Genomic DNA, 9,497 nt, shown 5'->3' on the forward strand with positions numbered 1-9,497 from the left:
GCTTGATCCCAAGACTCCAGGATCATGACCTGAGTCGAATGCAGATGCTTAATCAACTGAGCCACCCAGGTGCTCCTATATGATAATATTCTATTATAGACAAAATTTGGGGTTTTCCCCAATTTTTTGCTGTAGCTTTTTATTTTACTTATTTTTTGCGAAATGAACAGTGACTGTCACTTCTGTAGTCGGAAGTTTTTGTTTATTGTTATAGAAATAGTTGATACTTCTTTTGTGGTTTTGTACATGGGTCAGTTCTCCTCCTCTTCTTTAACACCTTTATTCAGGTAGAATTTTATATACCTTAAAAATCACCCATTTTAAGTATAGTTCGATGGGTTTTAGTAAATTTATGCAGTTATGCAACATCACCATAGTCCAGTTTTATCAGCACTTTCATCAGCTTAGAATGTTCCTTGGTGCCCATTTACATTCAGGTCCCATTCCAGCCCCAGGCCGCAAGCAAACACTTACCTGTTTTCTGTCTCTGTAGTTTTGGCTTTTCTAGAAATTTCCTGTAAATGAAATTGTACAGTGTACCTTCTCTTGTGTAGGCTCCTTTCCCTTGGCCTGTTTTGGACTTCATGCATGTTGTTGCTTATATCAGTTGTTTGATCATTTTTATTGCCGAGTGTGAGCCCCTCGTATGGATGCACAGCATCGTGTTCATCTGTTTACCAGCTGATGGATATTTGAACCATTTCCATTTTTGGCTGCCATGAATAATGCTGTTAATTATGTTCCATACAAGTTATTGTATGGACATTTGTTTTCATTTCTCTTAGGTAAATAACTAGGAGTTGAATTGCTAGGTGGTGCAACTTTTTAAGAAACTGCCAGATTCTTTTCCATGGTGGCTGTACATTTTACACTTCCGCCAATAACATGTTCTAGTTTCTTTACATTCTCACCTACACTTGTGTTGTCCTTTCCCTTTGCTTACGGCCATCCGCCTGAGTGTAATGTGGTATCCCATGTGGTTTTGATTTTCATTTCCTTAATGAATAATTTTTGGTTACTCTTTCATGTGCTTATTTGCCATTTATGTATTTTCTTTAGTTGAAGTGTCTACTTTAGCCCATATAGTCTTTTTTCTTTTCCCTGCATGGCTCAGTCTTTGAGTTTTTGTTGTTGTTGTGTTGTTTGTTTTTGTTTTTAGGTAGACTCCACACCCATTGTGGAGCCCAGCATGGGGCTCTAATTCATACTAGTGAAATCAACACCTGATCTAAGAGTCAGGCACTTAACTGACTGAACCATCCAGGTGTCCTAAGAGTGTTTGTGTTTTTAGTCTTTTTTTTTTTATTATTACTCCCCCCTGAAGAGAAAAATTAACTGAATTAAATTCATTAATTAAATTTAATTCTTGCTAAGAAATGAAACACTAAGCAATAGTATTTTAATTAAATACATTTAGATTTAATTAATTTCTCCCTAACAAGAGAAATTAAGCAGTAAGTTTTTTTTTCAGGTAGGGTCGTGCTTGGCAGGGAGAGGGAAGTGGCACAAGTATTATAGTACCTAAGATTTGTTTTGCTTCTCTAAGAACTAATTTTCACTTCTTAAAGAGTGGTAATATTTCTGTTGAAATTGCATCTCTCAGGGTGGCTGGCTGGCTTAGTTGGTGGAACATGGGACTCTGGATCTCAGGGTTGTGAGTCTGACTCCATGTTGGGTAAAGAGATTACTTAAAAATAAAATCTTCAGGGGTGTCTGGGTGGCTCAGTCATTAAGCATCTGCCTTCGGCCCTGGTCATAATCCTGGAGTCCTGGGATCAAGCCCCACATCGGGCTCCTTGCTCAGCGGGAAGCCTGCTTCTCCCTCTCCCATGCTCCCTCCCTGTGTTCCCTTTCTTTCTGTGTTTCTCTGTTAAATAAATAAATAAAATATTTTAAAACATTTTCATAAAAAAGAATGCAAATATTAGATGATTAAAAATCATTTATAGTTTCTCATTGTTGGCTATAAAATTTAATATTTATTCAACATAGAGGTTGGAAAAGGAAGGTTCCACAGTTAGAGCCTGAGGGAACTGGGGCTGGCACCATTGCCAACTAGATTTTTAAAATTGAAATGTACAAAATTTAATATTTATCTCGACAATTGAGGTTGTTATTTGTGTTATTCAGTCATCTATGTTTTTTTAGCTTTGTTTACTTGGTCTGTAAATTCTCTAGTAGGCCCAAGTTAAACTCCACTACTGTTGTTCAGATCTTTAAGGTTTTGTTTGTATAATTCAAAGATAGCCTCTAATAATTCCATAGAAATTTGTGATCATTTAACTTTCTGGTAAATTGTGTCTTTTAAAAATTAAATATAAACCACCCCTGCTGCATTTAATATATTTTGTCTTAAATTCTATTTTTCTAATATTTTGCTATATTTTATTTTTGGTAGCATATAGATGGGTGATCTTTTCCTATACCTTTATTTTTAACTTCTCTGAGTTATTTTATTTTATATTTAGCTTTTAAAAAACAAGTGGTAGTTACTATAAAAATCCAATATGAGCGCCTTTTTTTAATAGGTAGGTTTTAGAGACAACAAATTGGCTAGCATACTTTTTATGATGTGTACAGTGTTTTAAATATCAGTTTAATCAGATGTTATTTTGTTTGATTTTAGGGAAGTCACCTAATCCCTTTAAGCCTCAGTTTGTTTATCTGTCAAAGGAAAATAATGACTTTCTACCATCTCACAGTACTAGTGTGAGTATTCAGTGAAAAATATATGTAGAGCATCTGGAAACACAGAAAGTATTTAAAAAATATTGGCTATGCTCACTCAAATAGTGTAAAAAATAGGGCTCTATTGCTGTGAGTCGTGGGATATCACTGGAGTCTTAACCAAGGAAATGACATTGTAAGATTTGCATTTTAAACACAGTTATGGTAGCAGTATGGAAGGTGAATTGGAGGAATGAAGCAGAGATAAAGAAACCACTTAAGCAGTTGTACTATTTTGGGAGAGCTGAGAACCTGCTCTAAGCCAGCAGTTCTTGGAAAAGAAGAGAAGGAGATATAATCAAGAAGTATTTGGGTTGTAGATTGACTGCTTGCTGCTGATGAAATAGAAATAATTTTAGGTGTTCAGGAATCATCTCAAGACAACTAAAATTAGTCTGAATTTCCTGACACTGGGCGGTAATATTTCTCATGGAAAGGGAACAGATTTAGAAGTACTAGACAAAAGAGAGAAAACTCGATGGAGCCTTACAATTTCAGAGTTCATGGTAAAAGAACAGAAATTTCTGGGAATAATGAGTAAGTTTTCACGAGACAATGAAGCGATAAGCCACCCTATCTGACATTAAACAAGTTTTAGGAATATGGTGATTAAAACAGTATAGTATTAATGTAGGTGAAGATGAGTAGATCAGTAGAACATAATATATATATATATATTCCAAAGATAGGTTCTTGCATGTATGGCAATTTAAAATATGATAAATGTGGTGTTTTAATCACAGGGGGGAAAAGAAGGACTAAGGTGGGGTTGAGATTTATCATTAGCAATGTAATTATGGTAGGTCCTTCCCTGACACCATTTATAAAAATAAGTTCTAGGTGAATTGAAGCCTTAGGCATTAAAACAAAGCCCAATAATGAATGTAGTAGAAGTTGTGTACATATCCTTCAAACAAGAAGAAAGGGAGTATAAGCAAATAGAAAAAGATAGCCAAAAAGATATAAGTGGACAGTTTACGGAGGAGGCAGTACAAACGGCCAATAAAGTTGATAACACACTCAACCTCAGGAGTTGCAAGATCAGATAACAGCTGGTATATCTCACCCATCAGCTTGACAAATAAAACAGTTTCTTCGTAGCAAATGGTGGTGTTGGAGAGTGGATGCCCTCATACGGCTTGGGTAAGGGTGTAGAATTCCTGGGCAATATGTTGCTTCTTTTGAAATGTGAAATTGCAGCAAATTCCCCTCTTATTCTTTTTTCTACAGAAGCACAGTGAACTAGGAAGATATGTCAAGGGTTGTATATTTAGCATTTCTTCTAATAACAAAACTTTGGAAACAACTTAAATGTCCATTCAGTTACTTTGTCTGTAATTTAGCTGAGTGGCCACCTGTTAAATGGTGCTGCTCTGATTATGTGGTCAGTGGTTGATACCTGACACTCACTTGAATTTGAGAATAGGATTAGCATAATACATTTTCCACTTGTTTTCTTTGAGCTGTAACCCTGGAAATGGAAAACCTTATTTAAAATAACAATGAAGAGTTTTAATGGGCAATATAAATAAGAAAACTGAACTTCTAGATAGATTTTTGCTAAAGCCCTTTTATTTGTATATTCCAAACTTCTCCAGTGTGTAGCTATCTCTTAACACAATTGTTGTGTGACAACTCATTTAACTTAGAGTAAAAGCCCTTCCAAGGTCTGGCTCTTATTCCTTGTCCTTGCTTTTCTTGCTAGTATCTGCTTACAATTAAGTCCAGGCCAGCATTAAATTACTCTATCTAATGATCCTTCTGCTCTAAGAGCTCATGTCAGAAGTTAGCTTATAATTCCTAAGATTCCCTTTGCCCTAAGGATTTATGTGTTCTCTCCCTCCAGTGAGGAAAAGCAGCGGAATTACAGTCACTAAAGGAATCTCTGCCTCTCTATACAAAACTCTGTAATTATCTCATCTTTGAACAAAGGAAATCATTCGCCTTTCATAGCACTTATGCCAAAGAGGAATGTTATAGATTAATCTGTGGGGTTTTTAAAAAAGATTTTATTTATTTACTTGAGAGAAAGAGCAAGAGAGAGAGAGAGAGAGAGAGAAAGCGAGTGCGTGCACAAGCAGGAGGGGCAGAGGAAGAGGAAAGAAGCAGGCTGAGCAGAGAGCCCTGGTTAGGACTCGACCCTCAGACCCCGGGATCATGACTTGAGCCACAGACAAATGCTTAACCGACTGAGCCATTCAGGTGCCCCTCATCTCTTTTTTTGCATGTAGTTAATTTCATTTATTGGTGATCGTATTTCATTAAGAGGGTATAGTGTATTTTGTTCATCTGTTCTTTTCCTCATGGATATTCTTACCTTTTTGTGAATGCATCTTTCATTTCTTCTGGTTAAATTCCAAAGAGTAGAATTGACAGATAAAAAGGTGTCTGGAAGTGTATTTAACGTATAACAAATGACCAAACAATTTTTCAAAAATAGTTGTACCATTTTACATTCTCACTAGTAATACATGAGAGATGTGTTGTCTAGCATCCTTGCCAGCATTTTTCATTGTCCATCTTTATAATTTTAGCCATTCTTATGGATGTCTAGTGGAATTTCTTTATGGTTTTTAAACTGTATCCTCCTGACCAGTGATACTGAGCATCTTTTAATGTGGTTATTAGACCTTCACATACCTTCTTGTTGAAAGTGTCTGTCAAATTCCTTTGCCCACTTTTACTGGATTGTTTTGTATGTGTTCTCATAGATACAATAAAGTTCTTTGTTGGGTTTATATATTGCATATATTTTCTCCTAGCTTGTGATTTGTCTTTTGTGTTCTCAACAGTATCTTGGTGAGCAGTAGTTTTAATTTTACTTTTGAAGAGGAGATTTTATCATTTTTTCCTCTTTATTTAGTACTTGTGTTCTGTTTAAGAGTCTTTGCACACATCACAAAAATATTTTCCACATTTTTTTAGAGGATTTATAATTTTAGGATTTGCCTCTAGGTTTGTTTTCTGAATTGAGTTAATTGCATATTGTATGAGTTATTATTTGTTCATACAGATGTCTAATTGATTATCATTTTTTACAGACTTCCCTTTCTACATTGAATTGTGTTTGCACCTTAGTAAAAAGTCATTTGGTAGTATATATAGTGGATTTATTTTTAAGATCTCTATTCCTCTCTATTCTATTCCAGCAATCTATATTTTTTCTACCCTTATGCTAGTACCACACTGTCTTAATTAGAGTAGCTTTATTTTAAGTTTTTAAAACGATTGAGTAACTCCTTCAACTTTTTACTTCTTTCTCATGCATTTAATATCAGCTTGCCAATTTCTGAAAAAAAAAAAAAAAAAAAACGCCTGATGGGATTTTTATTTGTGTTACATTAAATATTTGGATCAATTTGGAGAGAATTGACACACTTAAGATGTTGGGTCTTCTAATCCAAAACAATTGTGTCTCTTTCCCCTTCTTTCCGTGTGTGTGTGTATATATATATGCATATATATATATGTACACATACACCCATACACACACGCACACACGTATAATTTATTTAGATATCCTATACTTTCTCTCAGCAGTGATTTATAGTTTACAATGTAGAGGTTTAAAAAAATGTTTTTATTAAGTTTATTCCTAGAATATTTTGTGATTTCTTTGATGCTATTGTAAATATTATTGATTTTTAGAATTTCACTTTCCAATTGTTTGTTGTCAATATGAATATAAAAATAAAACTTATTTTTATATACTGACCTTACAATTTGACACATGCTCAGTTTACTTCTTGAATTAAGTAGTTTTCTGTAGACTTATTTAAATATTTTATGCAATTTTGTCATCTACATATAAAGACAGTTTTACCTCTTTTTTTTTTCCAATCGCTATGTCTTTTTTTTTTCCCTTTTTTTGTCTTATTGCATTAGCTAGGGCCTCCAATGTAGTTGGCTAGACATGGTGAAAGTGGTTATCATTTCCTTAGTCCCAATCTTAGGTAGAAAGTCTTCACTGTTTCATTGTTAAGCATGATATTTTAGTTGTGCTGTTTTCTGTAAAGATTTTATTTATTTGAGAGAGAAAGAAAGAGCACACATAAGCAGGGGGAGGGATAGAGGGAGAGGGAGAAGCAGACTCCTTGTTGAGCAGGGAGCCCAGGGCTCCCAGGTTGCTGGGGCGCTGAGATGATGATCTGAGCTGAAGGCAGCTTCTTAACCTACTGAGCCACCCAGATGCCCCTGTGCTGTTTTTCTAAAAGGTGCCTGTTACACAGATTGGGAAAGTCCTCTTTTATTGGTAGTTTGCTGAGATTTTTAAAAATTTATTTTATTTTAGAGAGAGCGCACATGAGTGGGGGTGGAGGTGTGGGGACAGGGGGAGGGAGAAGGAGAATTCTCTAGCAGACTCTCCACTGAGCACAGAGCCAGATGCAGGGCTCAGTCCCAGGACCCTGAGATCACGACCTGAGGTGAAATCAAGACTCAGCCACTCAACCGACATATACCCATTCGCCCTGAGAGTTTTTCTTTTTTAAATTGTGAATGGGTGCTGGATATTGTCAAATCATTTTACTGCATCTAGTGAGATGATCATATAATGTTCACTTTTATTCTGTGACTATAATGAATTACATTGAGTTTTGAATGTTAAACCAACCTAGTTAGGCTGCCCATTTTATTCTTTGGCTAGGGAGAGTAGGTGTTTTATGGGTCTTTTTTTGTCTATGCCTGTTGGTGTTTCTATGTTGTCTGCTTCTTCAGCTCCTTAGTCTGGGGGATATGTGGCAAAAAGAAAGCCCAGGGAACTTACCTAGTCCATCTTCTTCTATCCACCATTCAGAATCTTTTGTGTTAGTTTTATATATATAATGTCCAGGGATTTTAGTTGCACTTAGTGGGAGGAAAAAGTAGGTCAACTGTATTTTCCTGGAAACAGAAGTCTTCTTACTGATTTCTTTTTTCTGTCAATTACTGAGAAAAAGGTACTTAAATATCCTTTGCTTTAAGATTTATTTATTTATTTTTGGGGGGTGATAAATGTAAAATGTCTAGCCCAGTGCCTGGCACAGATTAAATTCTTCTTGAATTATTATGTGTCCCACAAATATCTCTTGAGTACTTATTACATGGTGGGCCCGGAGGGGTTTAGCTGAATTTATAAATGTAAATGCAGGACTGTAGATTATCATGTGTAATTCCTCTTTGAAAGAATTGGTGATAATGTAGAACTGTGGTTTCCAGAGTGTGGTTCTGGACTAGCCACATTATCATCACCTGGAAACTTGTTAGAAATGCAAATGTTTGGGGCCCAGCCTATACCTACTGAGTTAGAGGCTCAGGAGGTGGTGCCCCCCAGTCTGTGTTTTAGCAAGGCCTCTAGATAGTTCTGATGCATGCTAAATTTGAGAGCCCCTGATGTTGAGGCTCACACAATCCCTAGCCTCATGAGGAAGGGTGCCAGGCATCTTGATACCCAGGGTCAGGCCTGCGTTTAGGCAAATGGCTTTTGTAGGTGCACTTTTTACATCTCCCCCTTTCCTTCCCTTCAGGCATAGAGATCTCAAGAGATCTCTTTCTTTAGATGCATTCTCAGCTGATTATTCCGTAATGCTGGCTAGCATGTAGTGGAAATAAGCATATTTACTAGGAATTTAATAGGAGGTTAAATATCTTTCAGGATGCCAAAGATTTCAGTCTCATAGTGAGAGATTTACAAATAATAGAGAAGGGGAGGTGATGCTTCAGAAGAGGGATTTCAAGATTTCTTTTGTTCTTGATATATTTGGTTATGAACTGAGTTGAGGAAAGAGATTCATAGTATTTTCAAGTATCAGTATGTGAATGGTACTAGTACTTGCTTTCAGTAACCATGGTCTTGAAGTCCTTAGAAGATAAGGAAATAAAGAATCTGGCCTTATTATAGATTCTTTGATTTTATTAGTGTAATGATATCTGGCTGGATACCAAAAATACTAGGACATGGCCATCTTTGCCTAGTTCATTACTTGTATGCTTTAAGTATGTTTATCTATAGGTTATCTCAAGGTTGCCCTTTGTGACAGCCCATAGTCTCCTTCCAGTCTCAGTTTCTTCCCAACACAGTAGGTCCTAGTGTTACTGTTTGGGAAGAGTCAGACATAAATTCCCTATTTATCCTAATTCAGAGTTGTTCTTGGAGAAGGTCTCCTGCCTGCATGCATCCCATTTGGGTCCTCATATCCAGCATCAGTAAGTTATGAACGGTTCCCACATCTCAATGAAAGGAAAGACAAGAGTATTATAAGCATTTCTGGATCTTCCTGGGTGGCTTTGTTGTGAGAAAGGCAGTAAGTCTATAAATCACCTAATCTGTGAGGATGATGAGAAAGAATATTAATCAGAGTTTCTGTGACTCTAAATCCTTGCTCCTTTAATCAGGGACCCCAGGATAATCCCCCCCTACATAATGAAATCCACTTCCAACTCTCTATATAAGCAATTATTTAAATAGTTAGGAGACAGAGTAATAAAGCAATTGCCCTGTGCTTTTGAGGTCAATAGGTTAACTCTACAGAGTTTAATTAAAATTTGATAATAAATGCTTGCTCTCGGCAGGATATTTCATTAGTCTTCATCATGGCCTGTGTTAAATATTCCTTATTAATTAATTTTCACCCCTGTTAAATCCTCTTCTCATGAAGCAGGGTTATCATTACTAATTAGGATTCCCACACTGGGGAAGGAGATTCCTTGAAGCAGCCACCTTGTTAGGAAGGGATATCCACCACCATAAAAGAATAAGATTTGGGATTCTATGATCTTATTTTAAAAATATC

This window comes from Neovison vison, chromosome 5, assembly GCF_020171115.1.
Source record: "Neovison vison isolate M4711 chromosome 5, ASM_NN_V1, whole genome shotgun sequence".
Lineage (NCBI taxonomy): Eukaryota > Metazoa > Chordata > Mammalia > Carnivora > Mustelidae > Neogale > Neogale vison.